This window comes from Colius striatus, chromosome 2 (assembly GCF_028858725.1).
Source record: "Colius striatus isolate bColStr4 chromosome 2, bColStr4.1.hap1, whole genome shotgun sequence".
In the NCBI taxonomy this organism is placed as follows: Eukaryota; Metazoa; Chordata; class Aves; order Coliiformes; family Coliidae; genus Colius; species Colius striatus.
Window position 1 is genome coordinate 50550410 of NC_084760.1, and position 24970 is coordinate 50575379.

The following is a 24970-nucleotide window of genomic DNA, read 5'->3' on the forward strand; positions in this document are numbered from 1 at the left end:
AAGCATATTCCTCTGATGCTAATGTTTGGAAAATTATGCAGCAGCTCCTAGCTTGTCTGTGAAAGTCCACAGTCTGGATACCTGCTTCCCAAATCTAACCTGCCTAATTAAAAATCCCCTCCTGTTGAAGGGTATTTTCTACAATTTAAAGATGCTTCCTGTTATTCTACAAGCCTGTTGAGAAAAACAAGCACCAGGTTATACTTGGAGCTGTATTGCCTGCTGTTGGCACAGGTCTACCATCTCTTGCTCTTAGCTTAATTTAAAGGTCCCCTTTTCCCATTTCTTTATTTCCTTCAAGACACCACATCCACTCAGCAGGCTTCCCTCATCAAAACGTTTCAATCTCTTTACACAAACAGAAACAAGGGTTCCTGACTCTGCACTTGCTGTAATGAGTGGTGTGAGCTGGGATCCCTCAAAACACTGAAGGGACAACAGGTTTAGGCAAAGGGGTGTGCAGCCTGGAGGCTGCAAAACATGCTGCTGCTGCTCCTACTGCTGTGGTTGCTGTGCCAGCCTCCAGCTTCTGCTCACCCTGGTAGTTGGGTTGGTGCTGGAAGTGTGGGATGCCATGCTGCGGCTTGAGGTTGTCCGTCCTTGGGATGAGCAATGACTCCAGTTGAGCCCAGAGGTGCCCTGGCCAGCACAGTATCAGCTGTGAAAAACTGCTTGCAGATATATCTTTGCGGCTTTTACCGTTTCAACAGAAGGATGATCTGGCTCTGGAGATGTCACTCAGAGGTGAGGCTTTCCCACCTTCTTTCAGAGCCAAGGAGCCACACGAGCAGTGTCAGAGAGTGAAGCAGGATCATAGGGAAAGTGAGGGCCTCATGGGTTGATGGTTCATCTCACAACTATCAGCACAGACAGATTCCAGGGAGGCTTTGGGTGGGAGGGATGAGTCTGAGACTCACTGCCTGGAACCCTATGCCTCTGGGACAGCATGCCTCCAAAGTGTAGAGCACAAAACATGGACACTATTGCAAACGCAGCATGGGACATGCCATGAGGTAAATCCAGCTCAAGAGAAAGGGCGAAGAGACATGCCAATTGTCCAAACAGGGAAGAGTGACCCAGTAAAGCAGACTGGTTAAAAGGTACAAGTGCTGGAACATATGCTTATTCACTTCAAAAGTTAAGTGATATGCAGGCTTTACTATTTAAAGAAGAATCTCAGCTGCCTTTTTGTTGGCCTGCAAACTTACATCCCTTTGAAACTCCACCACCTCCTCCCTTTCCCCTCCCAGTTCTGTTTCTCCTCTTTTTTTCCCCCCCCTTGTGTTTTCATGGGAAAAAGCAGAAAAGAAAATGAAAGAATGAAAGTAATAAAGGGACAGGAATTGTGAAAGCTAGGAGTGGTGGGTGGACTGGGGGTTCTTTATCGCTCTTTCACAGACTTTCAGCTGAGCCAGGAAAAAAATCTCCACTGAAACCTAGGAAGATTTCACATACCAATTTACAAGTGCTGACAAGACAGCCTTACACACTTCATTTACACGTTGATGAGGAAAAATTTAAAATGACAAATCAGCTGCAGAAATAAAATGGCTCAAAGTATTAACTCTGGAAAAAAGCAAATAAACTGGGGGATATTATGCATGTGCACTGGTAGTTGCAGAGAAATGTTGGTTTGGGTTTTTCTTTTTACTAGGAATGGTATGAATAGAAAAACAGTGAATTACCAGTTTCTTGATTTTTGTTTGGTTTTTGCTCCCTTTATCTTTTTGCTGGCAACGACAGCACACAGGGAAGGAAAATGTGATGCAAAGTGCATGACTGACTGAAAGGGCTTATTCTTTCCCTTGCCCTCTCCCACTTTGTCACAGTGTCTAGACAATCTGAGTATAAAGACTGCTTGATTGTAGCCTCTTGTAAAATGTGACAGAGGGTGTTACATGCACTCATCTTTTCAAGTCAAGTCCCTGAAAGTTGTCTGCTGCTAGCTCAAAGAAACTAGCATCACAGGGAGCTGGCTAAACGTGAGAGAATACATGTTTGCATGTACATGTTTAAAGGGTTTTCAGCTAACTCAGGGGTTTCATAGACAATAAGCATAACTTCCATTCAGCATTGGACTTTGTGTCAACAAATGGATTCCAAAACCTAATCTCCTTCGGTATCACAGAGCAGACTTAATATCCAAAAGTCTCATCTCTCTGCATGTCAGCATTTGGAGCTGTGGAAGGCTGGAGTTATTCAGCCAGCTCTGAGATCACTAAACAAAATCTGGAGCTGCTTTGCACTAAACTCTCTAGAGATGATCACACGACGTTGTTCATCCAACATGCTGTGCAACTTACAGTAAAGGAACAAGATTTTACTAATTTCCATTAGAAAAGGCAGCATTTCTCCGATGTATGAGTTATGGGTCATGCAACATTATCACAATTTGACACTGGTGTTGTTAAAAGGTATGTAACTAGACTAATTTAAACAAACTTTCCTAATGCAAGTTGAATTTGTTTATTTAAAAGTTGTGTTTTTATAGACAATATAAAACGTGTTTTCATGAAAACATAAAACATTTACATGGTTTTTGAGACTCCCTTGGAGACAAATGAAAACCATGATGATGTTCATCTCCTTTCTTGTCCTTCTTATATTTCTTGGGACTCCAACATTTACATTGCAAGCAATGCAACATCAGCCTAACCAGAATCGTAGTTTCCTCCCACATGGTGGAAACATTATTTGATAAAGAGGGAAAATTAATTACATAATTATTATTTATGTAGTCATAGCACCTTAATTACTTTTATTTAGGAAACAGATGAAGGCTGAGGAAATGCTACTATCATTATTATAGTAAATCACCATCCTTCAGTTTTTCTGTTGGTTCTCATTACAAAATGGAAGCCAAGACTGAAACACCTGCCAAAGCCAGACATTCACTCCATTAGCAGAAACAAAAGCAGCCTTCTGTTAGCTAATCAAAGCCTATGAAAAGTCCAGGTGTTGCAGTAAAAGTCAATTCTTCATTCTTCTATTTTAAATGTAAAAACTCCAACACGTGACACTTGAAAACCAAAAAATATTGATAAGCTTTTTCTTAGCCTAACCTCTGCAGTTGTAAGCCATCAGGAAAAGAGTGATGGGAGGAAGACTGATGTAAATTCACTCCTTCAGAGCATGGGAAGTTTTTCCATAAGATTTTGCAATTCACAGCTGAAACTCTGAATTACGGAACCCCTTTAGAACCGACTTTTTTTGAGTGTTGTAGGAGAAAGTGGGTCCTTAAAACGTTTGAGAGCAGAATAGAGGGAGATGCGGGGAAACACCTGTCTATTATGCACCCTCCTATCCATGCCAAGGCTTCTGTCTTCCAACTCCTTGGATAGTAAAAGGACACCACCATGGGAGAGAGCTTCAACCTGCTGAAGAGACGAGGAGCAGGTTCAGAGCCAGCAGGGCACATTCTCCTTCCTCTTAGATTTTCTCTAGAATGAAATTTGATGGTATATTTTTAGGAGAACATGTTTCAGTGAAAGGCTTGAAAGGGAAAAGCTGGATGACTGGTAACTGTCAACTGTCTTTTTCTGACTAAATCTTACAAATCTTGTCTGGCAAACATCAGCAGGAAAGCTGAGTTAAGAAACAGTTATGTTAAAAGGGAATCAGAAGAACAAAATTCTTGGCTTTTATTCAATCTTTGTGGTGAACAGGCTTGTTAATCAACCCAAGGGTTGTATTCAGCACGTCTGTGAACAATGTATTTTATAAGGGATATCTTCCTTATGTTTTATGTTTTGCTGAAAGCACCACAAAAGTATCAGTCTGTGACATTAAATAAGCCAAATTTCAAGAGCTACAGTAGGATTTGATATTCAAAGTGCCACATTGTATGTTAAAGTGAAGATGCAAGGACAGAAAAGGCTTTCCAAGAATAAGAACTACAATAAGTTTTAAAAGAGACTTTAGTTTTCTGTGGAATGCCTCCTGCAGGCTGGATAGGGTGCAAAAATCAACACAGAAATTTACCCTGAAGTTGAAATGTCTTCCTTTCCACGTCACCATTAGTAGCTCCCTAGAGAGAAACTGATAAGAGTTCATATTCTGAAGCACAGGCTTGAGACACATTAAAATCCCCTAATTTTCAGAAAAGTCTTGTTCACCCACTTTGACAAGTCATTAGGAAGGTATTCCAAGTTGGGCAACAAATAGGCACTTAAAACTAGTCCTATGTAGGTCAGTAATTCTCATGCTGTCTGCTTGTTGACCTCTTTTTTTTTTTTTTTACATCTATGCTGATGGGAGCATTTTGAATTTCCAGAATTAATTCTGTGTCAGTTACAAGTCAACTCAAATTAAATAGATGGAATAAAATAGCAACAGTTCTTGCATTATTTTTGCTTTTATCTATTAACTCTGGGAACTTTTAGAGAACTGCCTTCACTCCAGCCTGACCGGTGAATCCACAGTCTTTAGAAATCATAAAGCAGGTCAGAAAAATGCAAAAAAAGGGCTTTAAAATAATTCCAGCTTTTGGGTGCTATTCATTATTTCTCAGGCATGTGAGTTGTGAGTTACTATACATATACATTTAATTTTTATACTACTGGCCTGATCTAGAAAGAATAGAACTTCACTGTGATGTGATGGGTCTGGTTCAGCTTTGAAAAGAGGCTGGAGACTGGGGATTTGTGTAGAATGCATGCAAATCTACATGTGCACCACACCTGTCACACTGCATTAAAAAATGTAAATCAGAGAAGATGCAGTACTAACCACTGGATGTGCTGTGACTTTCAAAGATATGCAGAAAATCTTACATACACAATGTGGTATTCCTGAACAAAAAAGCCAGAAACACCAGGGCAAAACTTCAAGTCAAGTATGTAAAAAAATGCTTGAGATGTATTCAATTGATTTCTGAAGCAAGTAGTTTAATGCTTCACTCCTGGATTCTGCTTTAGTGGGCTGAGCAGAAAAATATCAGGGGTTTAATTGCTTTTTTTCAACAGTCAAAAGTCAGGCCACTGCCCAGTGTCAATGGACGTCCATGGCTGGAGGCATAGGAAGTGCAGTCTTATGTGAGCTCCCTCTGCCATACTGCTCTGGCTCAAAGCAAATGCCTTTTAACAGTACTGCCGTGCTCTTACTATTATTTCTTGTCAGCCTAAAGTTGCTTTGGAAGTCTTCTACAACGGTGGCAGAAGGGAATCGGGAAAAGGAGCAGCTTCTGCTACCATGAGACAAGTAGACCCTGCAAGGACCTTTGAAGTGCCATATTCTGCCCTGCTGTTTCTCCCCATATACTGACTGGGGACAAGGCCTTAGAAATGACAGCTTCCTAACACTAGATACAGACGACATTTAAGTTGTAACACGTCTGCAAAGTATAACATTGCACTTGCCTTCTCCCTTATTCCCCTTTGGGACCTGAACTGAAAGTCAGTTATGAAAGATGAAGATTTGGGCTTCTTCTTGTCTTTTTAATTCCAGTCAGCCTCAGAGACCAGGACTGGCAAAGGGAAGGTGCATGTTGAAGAACTTTACTGAACTATAACCAGGCCTTCGGCTTCTATCAGAAGCTGTGAGCACAGTTGTCCATAGGGCAGAGTGGGTGGCCACTGAATGCCAGGAAGGAGCCTTGTCCTGATGGTAAGGTATGGCCCCATGTCCCACAAGAGATTTATTACAATCTAGATGATCTATTATCTATACAATTATTATCTTATATACAAGATTGAAAGGGAAAAGGAAATCAGTGTTCCAGATAGGCAGGAGATAGAATACCTGTGCCCACGTGTGGTCCGTGTTTGAGAGATAGTTGTGGTGGTGGTGGTGGGAATGGTCAGAAGCTGTCTGGTGAGAAGGTCACCTGGCAAGGTCACAGGAAGACACATTAGCACAATGTGGCTTTTCAAGCAACTGTAATCAAAAGCTCCCCAGTACAACCAATGCAAGAAGAGGAGACAAACCCTCCAAACCGCTCATAAAAGCATACGTCAACATCCTTTTGGTTTTCTGCAGCCTCTTTGCCAGCCAAGGCTGTGAACGTCGTGGCCTTGTCTTTTTCAAAACACAGTGAATTCTCTTTGTTTCTGTGTTACATCCCTTTCAGCAAAACCAAACCAGAACAAAACATAAGAAATTATTAAAGCAGAGTCTCATCTTGCTGCACTCTCTTTAACAAGTGAGTTATGCCTTGGACTGTCTAAGAGCTTTTATTACTTTAAGAAAAAGACGCCTTAGAAGAAAGCATCATGGGAAGATCATTTCTGAGGGGAGGTCCTTCTGTGCTTGTTTTTATTTTTTCTTTTCCCACCAACACCCAAACTTCACTTGCAATCTGAAAGAAAGCAGCTTATCTATAGCTAACTTGAGAAGGACGACCTGCAACTGAAAAGTAAGTCAGATTCAAAACTGCACTTAGGATTTTTTTTTCCTCTCTGTGTGTATGCTTGAAATGAGTTAAAGGAAGCTTTGAAATTAACAGCTCAAGGTAGCAGCTACACACAGTAAACACACTGCTTACTCTACAGTTAAAACCCCCAAAGGATGGGTCTATCCTCAGTTCTGAGCAACACACCAGAACACCACGTAAATTCAGTAGCGTTGATTTCAAGCTACGTTCCTCCTTCATCAGGTGGCTTGTGGAAGCTCTATTTATGAGCAGAAAGAAGTGGGTGGATGGTCTGCATAAGCATTTTGAGCTAATGCACCTAAATTTTAAAGTGCCTTTTAAGTGTATACATTAGAAAACCTGTATCCAGAGAACAACTGCTGCAAATGCCAGAACAATTTTGTCTTGGAAAGAGAAGTGAAACAGTGCCTGCACTGATTTCCTCTTTCTTTTCTCCCATTAAGAGAACAGAAAGATGATTGCAGGTTGATTCACACTGTTCTGTTTTTTTTTTTTTTCTTTCAATTCTTATTTTTAGAATCTACCCAGGATTAATGGGTGTTCATCTGATCCGCAGCATGGGAGCGGCACAGAGCAGAATGAAAAATGTGCATCAGGGAAGGAAGGGGGGAAAGGGAGCAGTAAAGAAGTTCTGCTTGTTTGCTCTTTGGAATATGTAAGAGGCATAGAGAAGGATTTTCTCTCAAAAAACCCCATTGTTCTCTCCCCACCCCCCTTTGCCTATGCACACATCAAACTAACCTTTTCTCCACCTTGTCTGATTTCTGTTTTGTGACTGAAGAACCCGGAGGATGTGACAGCAAGGAAATGGGAGCAAGCTGAGTCTCAAATCAGGAGATGATTTACTTCAAGACCATGCCAGACGCCATTGTCTCCCAAAGGGGTTCTCAATTCACCTACGTTGCTGCTGCTAATACTTTAGAAAAAATATACTCCTTTCAAAACAGGAGCAAAATTTGCCTGTGCCCAGTTCACAAAGAAAACCTCAGTCTTCTCACCATTACTGCAGCTGGCTTCAGCTACTTCAGGTAAAGACCCCAGACAAGAAGTCACCACATGGCAAAAAAAACAGAGTGCTGAAGGTAGCTGAAGGTACTGACTACATCAGTAACAGGAAGACACTAAAACTCTGCCTACACAATACACACAAAAAAAGTGCTAGTAGTGAGGCTGATTGTCTCAAATCCAGCTGTTGCCACTGTGGTTTCAGTATATGACAGCTCAGATAAGTGTACTGGGTCTAGATGGGGTTAAGTTTCTTCACAGCAGCCTGAACCCTGCCGTGCTTTGGATTTGTGACCAATGCATGTGTTGATAACATACCCATGTTTTAGCTGTTGCTGAGCAGTGCTTGCGCAGCATCAAGAACTTCTTTGTTCCCCACTCTGCTGCCACAGCAAGTGGGCTGGGGGTGGGCAAGGGGCTAGGAGGGGACACTGAGAGGACAGCTGACCCAAGGGATATTCCATACCACATGATGTCATGCTCAGCAATAAAATCTAAGTTTTTTGAAAGTAATCATCGCTTGGAGACTGGCTGAGCATCAGTCTGCTGGTGGGACATGGTGAGTGAGTGCCTTTGCATCACTTGTTTTCCTTTTGTTTACTTTGCTTGTTAAACTGTTTTTGTCTCAACTCATGACTTCTCTTGCTTTTGGCCTTCTGAGTCTCTCCCTCATTCTGCTGAGGGGCAGCGAGAGAGTGGCTGAGTAGGGGTTTAGCCACTGGCTAGGCTCAACCTACTGCAGTGAGTAACATTTAACAATGTTCTTGGTCCGAAAATAACTTCAGAGGCACACAGGTTAAGCCAGGTTAAACGGACACGCAAGAATTGCCTGGAGATGAATTTGCTAGGATTACACAGATGACAAATTGCCATCTAGTCTATTTTTAGCAGATTTCAAAATCTGGAAAACAAGAGAGTGGGAAGCTGAGACAGTAGTGAAAAACAACCTGGACAAAGGAATGTGGAAGAAGACAGGTCCTAACTTGCATTCCCTCATACAGAAGAGTGCCAGCATTGATGCATGCAGTCCAACCACAAGACCACCAAGACCAGCAGTTCTCCACTGTTTTGCCAACTACCCTACAAATTGCAGCTTCCCATATTCTACAATCCTATGCCATTGCAGGCCAGGCCCCCTATGCCACTAGGGATATCCTTTAAGAAGTTCATGGTCAGTTTCTCCTTCCTTTTAACCCCATACAGTCCCTATTGCCAGAAAAGCTAGAAAATCATAGAATCATAGAATGGTAGGGTTAGAAGGGACCTTTAGAGATCATCTAGTCCAACCCCTCTGCAGAAGCAGGTCAACCTAGATCAGGTCACATAGGAACGTGTCCAAGTGGTACAGAGAAAACTACGTAAACCTGGATGGGACAATTGGCAGAGGAGGAGATAAGTAACAGGAGGGGAAAAGAGGAGAAAAAATAGATGTCCCCTTCCTTGGCTTCTGCTGAGGATGAGTCACTCATAGCAGAGTTCCTCTGCCTCCAAAGGTTGACTGATACGGCTTACCTCAGAGTGGACCCTCCAGTATCACAAGACCTGTGAGACTGCCTACATCTGAATGCTACCTCAGGTAACTCTAGGAGGTAGTACTGAAACTGATACAGAGGGACCCACGCCTCAAAAAGCCTGTTTCTCTCTGTCTATCTCTTTCTTCCTCTCTTTCCCTCTTGAAAATATATCAGCTTTCAAGATACCAGCAGCAGCAACAGAGGAACACAAAACAACATTAGACAGTTGCCTTCTCAATGTGTTGTCCTCTTTGTCTTTGCATAAGCATATACTGTTGTAGGACTGAAGAGTTTTCATTTTGGGTGGTCAATCCCATGCTCTGCCCTGACTCTTACATAGCTGCACAGTCTGGAACAGAGTGAGGCAACAAGAAACGTGGGAGATGATCACAGATGCTTCAAGAGTCAGGACTTGAAGTTTAAAAAAGGGGTGATCGTTGGTAAAATCATGAAAGAAGGTCCCTTCTGTTAGCCAGAGAACATGGAGCCTAAAAAGGAATCAGATACCAGCTAAGGGTCATGAAAAATGTATTCTGCTGCTTTAGTAAACATTTTCCAAAGGAAGCCAGCAAACAGCTAGAAGGCTTTTTCACATTGATCAAAATATCTAAAGTATCACAAAGCACATGGTAGATTTATTTTTAAGCTTTATGTCCATGTCTGAGAGCAGGTAGAAGAGATAATTTGATTTCATCACGAATCTGAGGTCATTACACATACTGCTCAGTGAACAATCTGCAAGGGATAGTCATGTAGCATAGTGATCACGTTCTCATAACTTGGTCCTTTATCTTAAAGCTACTGCAATCTCCTCAGCGCAGCTACAGGAGGACATACTTTTAATCCTTCAAGGCCTAAGCAGGAAATAACATGAAAATAACGGACTAACTGGAAGCTGTGGATATTTAGGCTAGGTGTCAGGGAAGAAAATCCTTTCTATTGGCAAGGACAGCGAAACATTGGAATACATTGCTTAAGGCAATGTGAAGGCTAGACAAGTATCTGCCAGGCATGGCACTGCTTCTGGTCAGGAAGATGGTTGAGTTGCTTTCAATCCAGTTTTCTAGTACTGAGTGACTAAAACACTTCTAAAAGCCCCTCCCTTCAAGCCAGAGGAAGTGTGATTTCTTATTTCTCTTGTTCTCTCTTTCATTCTTTCTCAAGGTTCATGTGCTTTGGAGAAGGAACTGTACTTTACACCTGGCCTGTGAACGAAGGCACACTTGCAAAGCCCTAAAACCACACCTGAAGATCCTGTTAGTTAGAACAGAGTGTGGAAGTTTGCGTAAGCAGACATTTGCTAAATCTAGCATGAAGGATTATCTACAATGGTGTTCCTTGACTGGTGATCCAGAGAACACTCATGCCCATAAATCATCAAGCAGTGCATCAGCCCATAGAATCATGGAATTCTTAGACCAAGCAAATACAAATCCTCTAGATGATGTGGCAACATTTTGCTGGTGGTAGTTGAGCTCCCCCTCACATGGCCTGCACATCCTCACCAGTATGGTTCTCTGAGTAAGAGCAGTGGAAAAGCACTGAACCAAAGTGCCTCTGAGGATGGCTTCAACCGTCTTCATCAGCAGAATGAAAGAGCAGTGCATGAGGAAGAAGCACTGAACAGAGGTTTCTCTATTTCTTTGTATTTATGACACAAAAGAGAAGCACAGGAGTGGATCATAATCTGGAGCAGACAGGCAGGGTTTCACTGGAGGTGACCTCTTTTTAAAGCACCTTGTGAACTATACAACTGTTGACTATTCAGGAGATCCTGTCTAGACTCTCTCCCTGTTTCCTAGCTCACAAAGAGAAAAAAAAAGAAGACTGCCAAAGTTAACAACTAGGTGAACAACACAGGGGAGAGACGGTCAGATTTTTGGATTGTTTTGTAAAGGGAAAGTGACATCACGATAGGAAACGAATACACACTCTGTAACCCAGGTTGGCTGGGTGAGTCAGGTTAAATAAGCAATCAAAAAGCACATTCAGCACAAAACCATGATATCAAGAACAACATTAACCAAAGCAGAGACTATAAGAAAATGACCCTTTTCAGTTGCCTATATGCTAATGACATGTCTGAAAAAATGGATAAACCCTCTGCCTGCAGAACAACAAAGGAAATTAACACTCCTGAAAAATAATAGCTACATTGAGGTTATTAGGATATCAACAGAAGCGGTTGTATTCAATTATGAAGTCCAAAAGGAAGAGGGGAGTTGGCAGGCCCTACCTATATGTCACAAACGATGTCTGTCTGAGTGAATGACAAATTGGAAGTAAGTAACCCTGAACACTTGTGAATCAAGATATGCCCAAGGTGGGGTACTAGTTGGTATCTGTTACAGGACATTGGAATCACTGCAGAGCATAGGATGACAAGCTTCTTCAAAACCTAAACACAACAAGTATTAAAAAAACCCCTTGTGTTATTTATGCTGGAGACCTTCTATCACTATTACTAAAACACACCATCTACAAAGCTATGAGTGACAAGTTAGTAACTTCTAATTTAAAGGAAAGATCAGCCTTCCTAACCCTGTGAACTAAAGCTTTTGACAGTTAGCTAAATGAGTCATATGCAATACAAGCCTTGCAGCATCAAGCAACAGAGAATTCAGGAACAGTTCACAGCATAATGACCACCACATGTAGAGTTTGTGGGACAGGGCTAAACTCCACCACACACAGCTAAGCTCCACTGTGGTCACCCTACCAAGTCATACACAGTAGGACCTGTTGATGTCCTCCCTGCCTCAGCCAGGGACAGCAGTGCCGGGCTCAAGCACGACTTACTGCTGGTTGTAGGATGTAGCTACACCTGAACTGCCCTTGAGTCCCACAGTTTAGCAGATAAGCCAGACAATTGTTGTTCTAGACTTTGTCTGAGTGGAAAGGAAATAATCACAAACCAGAAAGTAACTTGTTGTTTAGATTGAAAGGGACCATCATATTCTATGCAAAAAACTCAACATTGTGATCAAATCCAGACTAGTAAGATTTTATGCAATATATGAACATACCCTCTTCATAAATAGTTAATTAAAATCACAGTGCATGTTTTCTGAGAGGTAATTTCACAAAACTATAGCAAATGGGAGTGAAATTAGGCTGAAGAGAGAATGTACAGAAAGTTGCTGACACCTGCAAACAGTTTTAAGATATTTCCTAAATGCCTACAATACTACAGACTTTGGCTAGATAAAAATAACACACAATGAAAAAACAAACCCAAAACCAACAGCTGGGTTTACAAGGGAAGTGAAAACCATAAAATGTTATATACAAAACCAACACATGATGGAGGAAGGGAAAAAGATAATGAAGAGTAGAGAGCTAATACAGAGAAAGCAAGAAGATTTAGGAAAAATTAAGGCAGAAAGAATCAGATACATAATCTTTAATTTTTCTAAGCAGACTACAAAAGATGAATCCTGAACAATAAAAGTGGAAGAATCGTTCATAACATGACAGAGGCAGAAGTCATTCCATAAATATTTCTGATTAGCACACAGCTAAAAGGCCAGAAGGTCTGTTTACAACAATGTGCATGGGGGCTGGACTGGATGATCTCTACAGGTCCCTTGCAACCCCTACCATTCTACGATGAAATAACTTCCAAACACAGAAGACCCTGTAGGGTGATACTAAGGGGAAGATACATAATTCTAGGTGTTTCAGATTAGTTGCTAGAGATAAACTTGTTTGAGAAGATTTTAGAGAGCTCCTATTGGACCTGCTATTACTGCATCTAAAACAGTTCAGGGCCTCTTAGGAAGCATGCAGGGCAGGAGGAAGGTTCATATTGGGCCACTCTTTAAGGAGGTTAAAAAGTAATTACAGGCCAGTTAGCTGAGTTTTAAGTATTTTGCATAGGATAGAACAACCAACATACATCTCAATTAATAAAGTCTTTAAAAAAAGAAAAGCTCTGTAATTAAAGTAAAACAATTTGCCTTTAAGGAAAAATGGGTCCTGTAAAACTAGTCTGATGTCATTTCTTGCAAAAATTACAAGTTAACTTGATGAAGGTGTCATTATTGACAATATTACAAGTCTAAGTCATTTGACTCGTTCTACAGAAACAACTTTGTGAAGAAATCGAATGCTTGCATCTGTACATGGAGAGCAAGACTCCATAGGTGGAGAGCACTGTGTCAGGTCAGGCAAAAATCTCAAACATATTTTATACTGAAGTCACTTCTGAGTCCACAGTCACATTAAATGAATTAAAAAGTTGAGAAATGAAGACAAAGTATAACTGTAAATGGGAAACTATTTATTAGCAAACAAATGGGTTCCTATTGGGCTCCCAGAAGTACTGGTGATCATCCCTTTACTATTTAATGGCCTTATCAGTGACCTGGATTAAAGTTAAGTTACTATGGTTAGATATTAAACTGGAGACAGGAAAAAACAATAAAAGGAGAAGCCTGACACAGAGCAACTGGGGTCTGTAGAAAGTGTAGGTGTTAATATGGCCAAGTGCAGAATAGCTTTATTAGAACAAAGAATACAGGCCGTACTTACAGGATGAGAGGGAGAGAGAGGACTCTATCCTCTGAAGCACAGACTGAATATGAGACTGGGGGTCCTGGGACACAATCAGCTTGACATGAGTTCCACACACAAGGCTGTGGCCAAGAGGGCTAATGCGAGCCTCAGCTGTACAAACAAATGAAAATCAGAAGATGAGTAGGTACGTTATAGTGATGCTGTATTTGGCTTTTGTTCCTCTGCTTTGTGAATAATGTCTCAGGTTCTACTGCTCTATTTTTCAAATAAAGTGTTGAAAAGATTGGAGAAATGTTCAGGTGAGAGCAAGTAAAGAGCAGAAATGCTGGTCAGTAGAAAGCTTTGTTGTAAACAAAAAGCTTAAAGTGAATTTTGCTATTTTGTTCACTGTCTAGCATCATAGGAGGAATAAATTTGATAACAGCAGTCTCTAATCTAGCAAAGGCGAAAAAACGCATTGGAACTTGAAACTAACCCAATCCATACTGTGAAAAAGCAATTTTGTTTTGTTTTTTAGTAATGATCAGTTATGGGTAATTAACCAGCAATTAACTCACTACCCCACAGGTTGTGATGATGTACTGTCTGTCTCTTCAAAGTCATGGAAATAACCATGCTTGATTTAAAACGAATGCACACCCAAGCACCTTGGGTTTATTAGGCATGAAGCAGGAGCTCCTGCAGCTGAGATCTAGTGCCTTCATAAAGCTGGAATTCAGGTGAGGGGTCACTGCAGCAGACAGTGCTTCGTCTTTCCATTAAGAAACATTCTGTCCCCACTCAAGGTACTAATCCAGGCAGCCTTACTGCTCATGGCCTACAAAATACCTCTAAGAGAAACCCCAACCTTTTGGAGCTGAGGTGCCATCGAAGTACAGATGACACTCACCTGTCTGATTTCTGCAGGATCTGCAGGCAGCCTTCTCTGAATTCCAAGCACCTGGCTCCACATAAAACTTCCCTGTGCAAAGCTCTTCACATTAACATGCCAAGGAAATTACTTACAAAACCGATGAGGCTCTGCCACTGAGAGAGTACCAGGGACTCCTTGTTTTCAGTAATCCATCTGCTGTCTCCTACTGGGAACCCATTCCAGGATCCCCCAGCCACAGCTGACTTTAGAGAATTAGACTGAGGGAAAGGAGTCCTCCATACCTCATAGATATTTCCTCTCCTAACTTCACCCTTGTAGGATGAACCACTGGACTAGCTATCTTCTACAGGAAAACAAGTCAGTGTCTCGTCTGGGGTGAGTGGATGAAAGCACTGCTCCCACAAGCACCTTCTAGCTCACTCTGGATAGCCATTTGTCTTCCCCTTCACCCTACTGAGAAAACTGGGTCTCTGTGTCCTAAGAATGAGGTCTGGCAGGTGGGGTCCTGAGCACCATGTGCTCAGTGGGCTGCCCTGGCTACTGAATTTGCTTCATCCCACAGCCTGCCACTATTTAAGGTTGATTGTTTTTAAGGACGTGGTACAAACTTTTGTCTGTGTTGTCTGCCTTAACCCAGGCCTTTGGCCAGAAAGTATGAATCCTGTCAATATGCAGGAGTGGGGAAGGCTGGGGAGGTGTTTGATTTGTGCCAGTTGCTAGCATCAGCTCATTTTAAGCTTCTGGAATGAATCTACTCGTGACTGAATGCTGCAGTGTAAATTCCGCAAATAAAACAGATAAAATAATCTCAATTACTTGAGATCAGCACTGATTCACATATGCTGCTCCAGAGATTTAGAAGGCATTTCACACAAAAATTAATTATATATAATTACAATTCTACAGATATTTTCCTGTTCAACAGGTGGAAGAAAAGCATGATTTTCAAACTTTTGGTAAGTGATAGCTGCTAAAACACAGCATATTGTATAGTAAAATCTCAGTGTTACAAATATAAAAGAAATGTCCCATCTAAGAAAAGCATTGTAGTACAAAACTTCTCCAGAGTGAACTAAAGCAAGAAAGCTGGTCAGATTTTTTGGGAGGAAAAAGGCCTGTCCAAGTAGGGGGGGGGGGGTGTGTGTGTGTGTGTGTGCGTGCGTGCGTGCGTGTGTTCCTAGCAACAGACTGCCAACTCTTTAGTCACTAAAAGAGCAAAATCTTTGGGAAACCTAATCAAGAGCAAGGTTTCAGAACTACTAATAAACAAAGAACCAGAGCTTGCTAAAGTAGTTTGAATTGAGCATTTTTACACCTTAATACTTTCCTTCCTCCTGGATGCATTGCATTTTGTCCTTCTTCCTCTGGCACAACCCCAGCTACATCCTACAGCATTAGGATTTTCTGTTAAGCACATGTCCAACTGTGTTTTTAAGCCTTGTAAAGACTTGATTATGTCAAAAGAAGTGCCATTACAAAGATCACAAACAGACTTCACAAATTTAGATTTACAGATCAAGCAAATCTTCCTAAATGTAAATAGTAGAATATACACGGAAGCAAATAGCTTTAATACATGCATTTAAAAAATCTTGTTGAAATATGAAGAAATAAGTCAGATGCAAGGCTTGTTCTTTTATTCCAGACACACAGAGAAATAATTAAACAGGAGAATGTGAGACTAACCATGCCATCTGCCTTTGTAAGTCACCCAGATCAGACGTGGAAACACTATGGAAGTTAATGCAATGAACCCCAGAAGTGTCACCTTCACAAATCTCAAGAGGCACCACTGACCCAAGGCTGGCTGCAGTTTCTGCCCCAATTCCAGTTTAATGTATTCCAGTTAGACCCTCAAGCGACAGTGCTGCTGGAGAACACACTAAGAAACAAATGCAGGCAATTGCTTTGACATAATTCTTTTGGATGCAGGCAGATCAAATGTGCTGATGTCAACAGAGACCAGGAAAGAGGTTTACCCAATCTCCTTTCCTCACTGAAGTAAACAGTACTATAAAGCAAAGTACAATCCAAATGTAGCCAAACACTTGCCCACATCTCAGCAGCAGAACTAATCCATGCTTTCTGAGAAAGGGAGAACCAAGACAAACGTTTCTGAAGTATCATATGGATGTATAGACAGCATTTTATTTATAGTTTAAATTTACCTGATGTGTGTATAATTGGTTCCTTGCACTTAACATGTACAAAAAATCTGTTCCATAGAGGATATTAACCTAAAACCCCAGGAACGGCATAATTCAGCCCCTTGTGGCCATAGTACATTCAAAAGCTTTCCTAACATAGCACTCCCACATTAAAGCAAACTGGTCTTCTTCCTTCTCTCTTATTCTTCTAATGCATGGATGTGCTTTAAATATGATCATCAGGATGAAACTTCCTGCCTTGCCACTCATTTAAATGCCCAAGATTGAGGCTGCAGAGCTCAACGCTGGAGAACATTGAGGCAACACTGACGGAGACTGCAAGAACAGAATCACAGAATTACAAAATGGCAGGTGTTAGAAGGGACCTTTGGAGATCATCCAGTCCAACCCCCTTGCTAAAGCAGGTCCGCCTAGATCAGGTCACTCAGGAACATGTCCAGGTGGGTTTTAAAATCCTCCAGAGGAGATGACTCCACAGCCTCTCTGGGCAGTGTGTGCCAGGGTTCCCTCACTCTTACAGTGAGGAAGTTTTTCCTTAAGTGGAACTTTTTGTGTTCCAGCTTTTGTTCATTACCCCTAGTCTTGCCACTAGACACTATAGAAAAATATTGCCACCCCATCCTCTTGACATACAACTTTTAAATATTTCAAGTATTAATAAGATTCCCCTCTCAGTCTCCTCTTCTCCAGACTGAACAGCCCCAGGTCCTGCAGCGCTTCCTCATAAGAAAGATGCTCTAGTCCCCTAGAAACAGATGGTTTTTTTCCAAGGGAAAAACAATGTCATGGTAGGAAACCAGCTGAAGGAAGTCATGGTGACTACATTGAGAACTAAACATTAAACCAAGATTTTTTTCATTATTTGGTTGTTGTTGCTTCTAAAATAACTTCTCTATTAAAAGAAAACAGAAAAAAACCATACATCAATGGTACAGTTTTCCAGAATTCATAAGAGAAAATACCAGAGTAGAATGCAGCTCAACTTTATACAATGAAAATAGAACAAAGGAACAGATTCTGAGCTCATTCCTCCCTCTATCTTTTATTTCCTTCCTCTCCTAAGAAAGACTTTCACCTTTGCTACTCACAATTTTCCTTTTCTTCCCTTCCTCCAGCTCCCCATCAATCCATGCAGACATACTGTCTGTAAAGGTATCACAAATAAAACAGAGGAGATCCTCAAGGCTTCCCCTTTCTCTGTGCCTGTAGTGCTTCCAAAACCAGTAAGCTTGGTGAAGAACTGGATTCTCATTTCCCTTTTTGACAGCTACTTATGTAGGTCACTCTACCACAATAAAATAATGCATCTGACCGCAATGAAGTCAGAGATAACAATTACCAACTTGAACATCCATAAGAAGCACAGGGAGAAGAGTGATCATGTGTTACAGCCAGTGAAATTACTTGATCCAGAACATCAAACCACCCTACAGAAAGAAAAACCAGATTTTTATCCTTTTTCATCTCCCACCCTTTACATGACCTTTGCCCACAAAGTGTGGTCTACAGTTTGTCTGGCCATCAGAGGCTGCAGGAACTTTTCAGCTCTGTTGAGATCCATGTAAATGTTTTCATGTTCAGAGACTAAGAGTTTTAAGATCACCAGTCATGAGGAATTGTCAAATACACCACTCCCCAGACTTCCGGCTTCTTGCATAATCTTCCAGAAAGAAAACTTGGAAATCATTGCTCTAGAGACAGAAGACAAAGGCTGATCAAAAATATGACTGAATATTCTAAGGAATTCCTTTAATTTCTCATGCTGTCATGTAATATTTTTAAAGAATTTTTCAAGAGCAAAAGTTGAAACATTTTTCTAATATAGGAATGACAATAAGTCTTTAACCAAAACAAAAGTTTACTATCTACCTTGACTTCTGTAAGGCCTTTGACACAAGTCCCCTGTAACATTCTTTCCTCTAAATTGGGGAGATACAGATTTGATGGATGGCCTATTCAACGGATAAGCAATTGGCTAGATGGCCATATCCAAAAAGTTGCAGTCAATGACTCACTGTCTGAATGGAGATCGGTAACAAGTGGTGCCCCTCAGTGGTCCACATTGGGACTGATACTATTCAATATCTTTATTAATGACATAAATAGTGGGGCTGAGTGCACCTTCAGCAAGTCTGCAGATGACACCATGCTGAGCAGTGCTGCTGATAACACTTGAGGGACAGAATACCACTCAGAGAGACCTTGACAAGCTCAATAAGTGGGCCCCTGTGAACCTCATGAGGTTCAACAAGGCCAAGCCCAAGTTCCTCTGTCATGATTGGGGCAATCACCAGCATCTGTACAGTCTGAAGGATGGAGTGATTGTGAGCAGCCTTGTGGAGAAGGACTTGGAGATGATGGCAGATGAAAAATTGGACTTGAGTTGTCAATGTGTGTTTGCAGACCAGAAAGTCAACTGTATCCCAGGGTACAACAAAAGAATCATGGTCAGCAGGTTGAGGGAGGTGATTCTCCTCCTCTACTCCTTTCTTGTGAGACCCAACCTCTTGTACTCCATCCAGTTCTGGGATCCCCAGCACAAGAGCTTGGACCTGCTAGAGGGCTGAAATACCTCTCCTATGAATAAAGACAAAAAGAGTTGGGGTTGTTCAGGTTGGAGAAGAGAAGGCTCTGGGGAGACCTTACTGCAGCCTTTCAATATCTGAAGGAAGTTTAAACTTGGGAGAGAAACTTTTTACCAGGGCCTGCAGTGACAGGACAAGGGGCAATGGTTTTAAAATGGAAGAGGGTGTATTTGGATTGGATATAGGAATATTTTTTTTATGATGATGTCAGTGAGACACTGGAACAGGTTGTCTAGAGATGCTGAGGACATCTCAACATTGTAGGTGTTTAATGTTGTATGGGACTTTGAATAATCTGGTCTAGTGGAAGATGACCCTGCCCCAGGGCAGGGTGTAGGACTAGATGATCTTTCAAAGTCCTTCCAGCCCAAATCATTCTATGATTGATGATTGTGTTATTAAATTGGATTCTCACCTCTGCGGCTGTTATAAAGTACAGAGACAGTGTAGTTAGTGCAGCTGGGACACTTTAAAGTGCTGTACAACAGCTTATGGAATAGTGTCACAAACCAGAGATAAACAGAGATAAATAAAGCATCTGCAATCTAGGACTAAAGCACATGAAAAAGAGAAGGATAAGATACCCACATAATTTTATCTAAATGCATAGGTGACATAAAACAAAAAGCAAGCTGCAAATGCATTCATACCTTTGTGCTGCCATTTGTATGAGGTGTCAAAGTTCCCTCTAAACCTGCTCATATGTCTCCAGTTTTTAGCAACAGTAAGTTATCAGTTATTTGGTTACTGCAGGCTGTTACAGTATTTTAGAACAGGAAATATTCCATACATAAGAAGACTACACTTACAAGAAATAATGCAGGAAAGGAAAGTGATCTAATTTCTATTCTGTTTCCTTCCTTCTGCAGCGTGCTGCATTGGGATGTTTGTTCCAAAACACAGATATTAGTTCAAGGCCAAGATTTTATTTATCCTGATTCTACAAAATAAGCTTGCAGCTAAACTGCAATTCAAACACAACACCTCAAGCTGTTTTACTGTTTTCACATACATGTAAGTGACTTAGGTAAGTGGTCTTAAAATATCTCTTTTCAAGGCTATTGAGCCTGTCTTACTCATGGGTGGATATTTGTGTGTCAATGCCAAAGTTTTAAAACTCCTGTCAATAAAAAAAAAACTTTCCAGACACAAATGGTTCATCAAGCAGGACGCATTAATTTTGAAGGTTCTTTGCCATGGTACTGAATGGTCATTGTGCTGCATTTAGGGAAAGAGCACAACACCTTCACTACATACTGCACTCATCCATGAATGTTACCCAGCTACCAGTGCTGAACAAAAAACCTGACTGGCTGCTACGCTTCACTTCTCTGCTTTTGCAAAACTAGTTTTTAATTTCGGAAGTCTGAGGTAACCTTTTAAGAGGAAACTTTGAAGCACTCTCTTTTACTTATCCGATTTATTGCTGTGACTGACAATACATGTATATAATGAATTATAAATGGCCACATGCAACTGTCTCCTGTCTGCAAGCTAAAACCTGGCCAGGCACTCTATACCACTACAGGGTGAAATCTACATCAGGCACGCTACTGAATTTGTGGAGTTCTGAGCACCAGCAGGATCACAAGATGACTGGTCAGTGCTGACTGCTCATTGCCAAAATTCTTGGGAAGAGATAAACAGACGGATCAGGAAAGGACTGGATTGCATAGCTCCAGAAATAACATCCAGAGTTCATTTGAACTCTATCTTCCATGCTGTTCTAGCATGGATGATAGAGAACTATTAAAAAACATTACACCCTTAAAAATCTCCCCACTATATCTTGTGTTTTTGGTGGGATGACAGAACTCATAAATATGTGTTAGAGAGGTAGGAGAGTTAAGAGTATAAATGAAATCAGGGGACACTTAAAAATTGTTTGTTTTGTTTATGATGTCAGTAGTGTACTCTTCTGGTAAGGCAATATTGACTCTGAAATGCATGTTTCCCTAAGGCTGGGCTGGAGCTTCTGCTCTTTGTTTGCGTTTGGGCACGTAACCATTTTCATTGAAGATCTTCTTGAGCGTGAAAAATGAGGTTACATGTTTTCTTTTGTATATATTTTTTCAGAGGCCAGGAGCATAAATGTAAGCAAAAGAACACAGTCCCAACTTTGTCAGCTTCCCAGCAATATATTTCGTATGCTGGTGCTCTTGTTTTCCTGCAAGTTCAGCATTGCTCTAATGGCAGCACCTTGGCTTCCCCCCTGCCCCCAACAAGTGATACATATTAGTACATCTGTTTTCTCTGTAAAGTCTTTTTGCATTCTTTGCAGGGCACAGGAAGGATGTGGGCTCCTTTTCACATTCAAATGAGGCAAATTAGCCTTTGCCTGGTTCTTACAGTATAATGCTTATTTTACATTTAAGCGTGAGAAAAAGGGAGGAAATAAAACCCGACACATTAGGTGGGTTACATGTTTCATTTTGGTAGAAGCCTCACTTTGCTTCTTTTGAGAATTGCTTTCAACAGGACATAATTTCAGGATAGGGTTAAAAAGTTTAATCGTGTAAAATGATCAAATAGTCTGCATAAAGAAACAGCAGCCACAGATACATTAAACATGAGAAAAGGCTGAAAATGTCAACCTGAAACAGCAGGGCTTAAGCAATCCAGGAGATTCCTGAAGTGCATTGATGGTGATTTCTTAGCACAGATAACAGAGCCAACACTGGGAAATGCTGTGTTGGACCTTACACTTACAAACAAGGATCGGGAGATATGCAGCTCAGAGACAGCTTGGGCTGCACTGACCATGAAATGATAGATGTTTTTTTTTATTCCAAAAAGGTGGATCACAACCCCCACAAAGAGCAGACTTTGGCCTCTTCAGGAATCTGCTTAGAAGACTCAAGTGGGATAAAGCCTTGCTGAAGAAAGGAGTCCAGGAAAGCTGGCTGATTTTCAAGGATCACCTCCTGCGAGTTCCAGATGGTCCATCTCAGTATGCAGGGAGTCAAGCACAGGTGGTGAGAGGCCCACATGGATGAACGAGGGACTTCTGACTAAACTCAAACATGAAATGTTAAGTGATGGATGCAGAGTCAGACACTGTTAGGAAAGCCAAAGCCTACGTGGAGTTCAATCCAGTGTGGCTTGTCAAAAGCAGCAAGAAGGGTCTCCACAGATATATCAGCAGCAAAAAGGCCTTGCTGCTGAATGGGGCATTAGTGGTGTCCTCCAGAAATTGATACTGGGGACACTACTCTTCAACCTCTTCATTAGAGATCTACACAATGGCAGAGAGTGAATCTTTAGAAGGTTTGGGAAGAGTGGTTGATATCCCAGATGGCTGTGATAACATTCACAGGTAACTTGACACGCTGGAGACATGAGCTAACAGGAATCTCACGAAGTTGACCAAAGGGAAATGCGAAGTCCTGCGCTTGGTGAGGTATAACTCCATGCTGAGGGTACATGCTGAGGGCTGACCAGCTGTAATGCAGCTATGCAGAAGAAAATCTGAGTGTTGCAGTAGCCACTAAGTTGCTCGTGAGCCAGCAATGCTCTCTCATGGCAAAGGCAGCCATCAGCATCCTGGCCTGCAACAGAAACAGCACTTCCAGCAAGTTGAGGAAGGTGATCCTTCCCCTTTACTCAGTATTGGTAAGAATAGTCCAAAATACTGGATTCAGACTGGGGATCCTTGAAAATTTGAAGCTCCTCAACACAGAAGAGATATGGACAACCAAATGGATCCAGAAAAGAGGCCACAAAGAGGGTTAAGAGTTTGAAGCATTCCTGCCACATGGAAAGGCTGAAAAAGCTGGAACTCTCCAGTTTGGAGAACAGAAGGCTCAATAGGATCTTATTAATGTGTATAAATACCTCACAGGAGGCAGAAAAGGAAATAGGTCACAAGACCTATCAGTAGTGCCCAGTGACAGGAAACAGGCACAAATTAAAACACAGCAAGTGCTGTTTAAATGTAAGAAAAGGACCTTTTTTACTGTGATAGTGTTGTACACTGGCACAGGTTGCCCAGAGAGGCTCCACTGTTCGAGATACTCAAACCCCAGCTGGACATAACTCTGAGATCTTAGACTCACAGAATGGTAGGGTTGGAAGGGACCTTTAGAGATCATCTAGTCCAAGCCCCCTACAGAAGCAGGTCCATCTAGATGAGGCCGCACAGGAACATGTCCAGACAGGTCTTGAAGACCTCCCAGGAAGGAGACTCCACAACCCCTCTGGGCAGCCTGTGCCAGGGCTCCCTCACCTTCATAGTAAAATAGTTTTTTCTTATATTTAAATGGAACTTCTTGTGTTCCAGCTGACCCTGCTTTGAGCACAGGGTTGAAGTAGATGATCTCCAGAGGCCCTTTCTAACCCCAGTAATTTGTGATTCTGCCAGGTCATCAGTAGACCCACTGCACTTATAAAAATCCTTCTCACTCCTTATAGAAAGTAGAGACAAACACAACAATTCAGTAACGTAACAAAAGCATGGCGCGTATTTTGCAGGGAAATGGTGTGGTTCAAATTCCTGCTTTTTTAGAACCTCTGCTCCAAATGGTAAAGCTATGAGATGAGATGCAAGTAAAAAACGAACAACTGCTCGGTACACTGTGGTTTACCACTGGCAGTTGGCACTAAGTGGAAATTCAGCGCACACTCTTTACGCTACAGCAACTTCTCGCACACTCAGTGCACACTATGCGTGAGGTGACATACTCCATATACAGGGAACCGTTATGAAGTAGTCGGGTTCTGTAAATTTACACTCAGCAACCTCCCTGGGCAAACAAGCCTTAGTTCTGTTGATAGTCATGAGACAGGTTTCATAGGTTTTATTAAGAGACCTGGAAGAAGTTTTGACACACCTACTGATGCATGGAAACGCTTTATCCAGCCTGGTTACCATCCTCATCCATGGTTCTGGGATGGACCACTCTTGCAGCAACCAATGGGCTATGTCCTTGGTTTGGGGACCTTCAAGACCTATGACCCAAGTCCCTGTTCTGCTCACAAACTACGCTTTGAAATAAGTTGTTTTTTCTTGCTTTTCTTCGTGTTCTGACCTGAATCACCCATCATACAATGACCTCTTTTCTCAGCCTGTCTGAACACAACCCTGCCATGGCCTCCCCCTCATCCTCATAGGAGCCCCAAAGCCTGCTCTGGCTACAACAGGGAGGCTGCAAAGAAGCAACAGTAGTTCGTACTCCCTCAGAGATGACACAGCTTTTCCAGATACCTGGCTGCCCAAAGCACACAAGTGCCTACTGTTCTTATCCACCTGTTTCCCCTAAAGCCAAAGGCATCCAAATTGATTAGTTTTGCAGACAAAAACAGAATTGCAACACCATTATGTGTGTCAGCCTGCACTCCCCTTCTCCTTCTACCTCTCTGCTTAAAACAGTAGCGCAAAGCTCCAGCTCAAAGACCTAGAGTAAAGATAATCTGGTCTGGATTTAGATCCAGACTTCCTCCAAGGCCTGAGCTCTGCCTGTCCGCATTGTAGGAGCAACCAGGCTGCTTGATCAAAACTTGATGCCTTAAACGCTGGCTAGAGTGGTATGTGGAGGGACCTCAATAATTTGGGAAGTTCTCAAAAACAATGTGAGTGAAAAAATATTTTTAGACATCTTAGGAACAGCCAGTTTGTCTCTGCTGAGGCATCCATAGCACTTTTAATGCAAAATTTCCATTGTAGCCTGTTAAAATAATGAGATGTATTATTCCTGTCATATGTCCTTTCTAAGTCACTGGGAGGGTGTGGGAGAGGGAAGACAGAAAATTAGCTATCAGTTACCACTTGCCAACAGTAGATTAAGCAGTCAAGAGTTAAACATTCATATATAAATGACTCAAGGGAGTTTAATTTATTCCTTTTCTCCTAGCTTATACTTTTTTCCTCCTGTCATGCAGCCCTGGATCCCCTGTTGCTCTCAGTCACAAACTGCCTGCAGCGGACAAGTTGTAGAGTG

The 24970-nt window shown here is 41.7% G+C and overlaps 1 protein-coding gene across 5 annotated transcripts in view; it reads right to left on the reverse strand.

Annotated features, from left to right (window-relative positions):
• The window catches only part of FYN (FYN proto-oncogene, Src family tyrosine kinase), a 137744-nt gene that overhangs the window by 39457 nt on the left and 73317 nt on the right, over positions 1–24970 (reverse strand). For 2 of the 5 annotated variants that reach the window (XM_061990521.1, XM_061990526.1), the window contains exons 3-4: positions 13423–13557; positions 5740–5824 (exon numbers count right to left, since the gene is read on the reverse strand). The exons of 1 other annotated variant lie outside the window; for it this stretch is intronic. The gene's annotated coding sequence lies outside the window, so the exon portion shown is untranslated. The remainder of the gene's footprint in view (positions 1–5739; positions 5825–13422; positions 13558–24970) is intronic. 2 more of the 5 variants (XM_061990524.1, XM_061990522.1) reach the window with 2 other exon arrangements.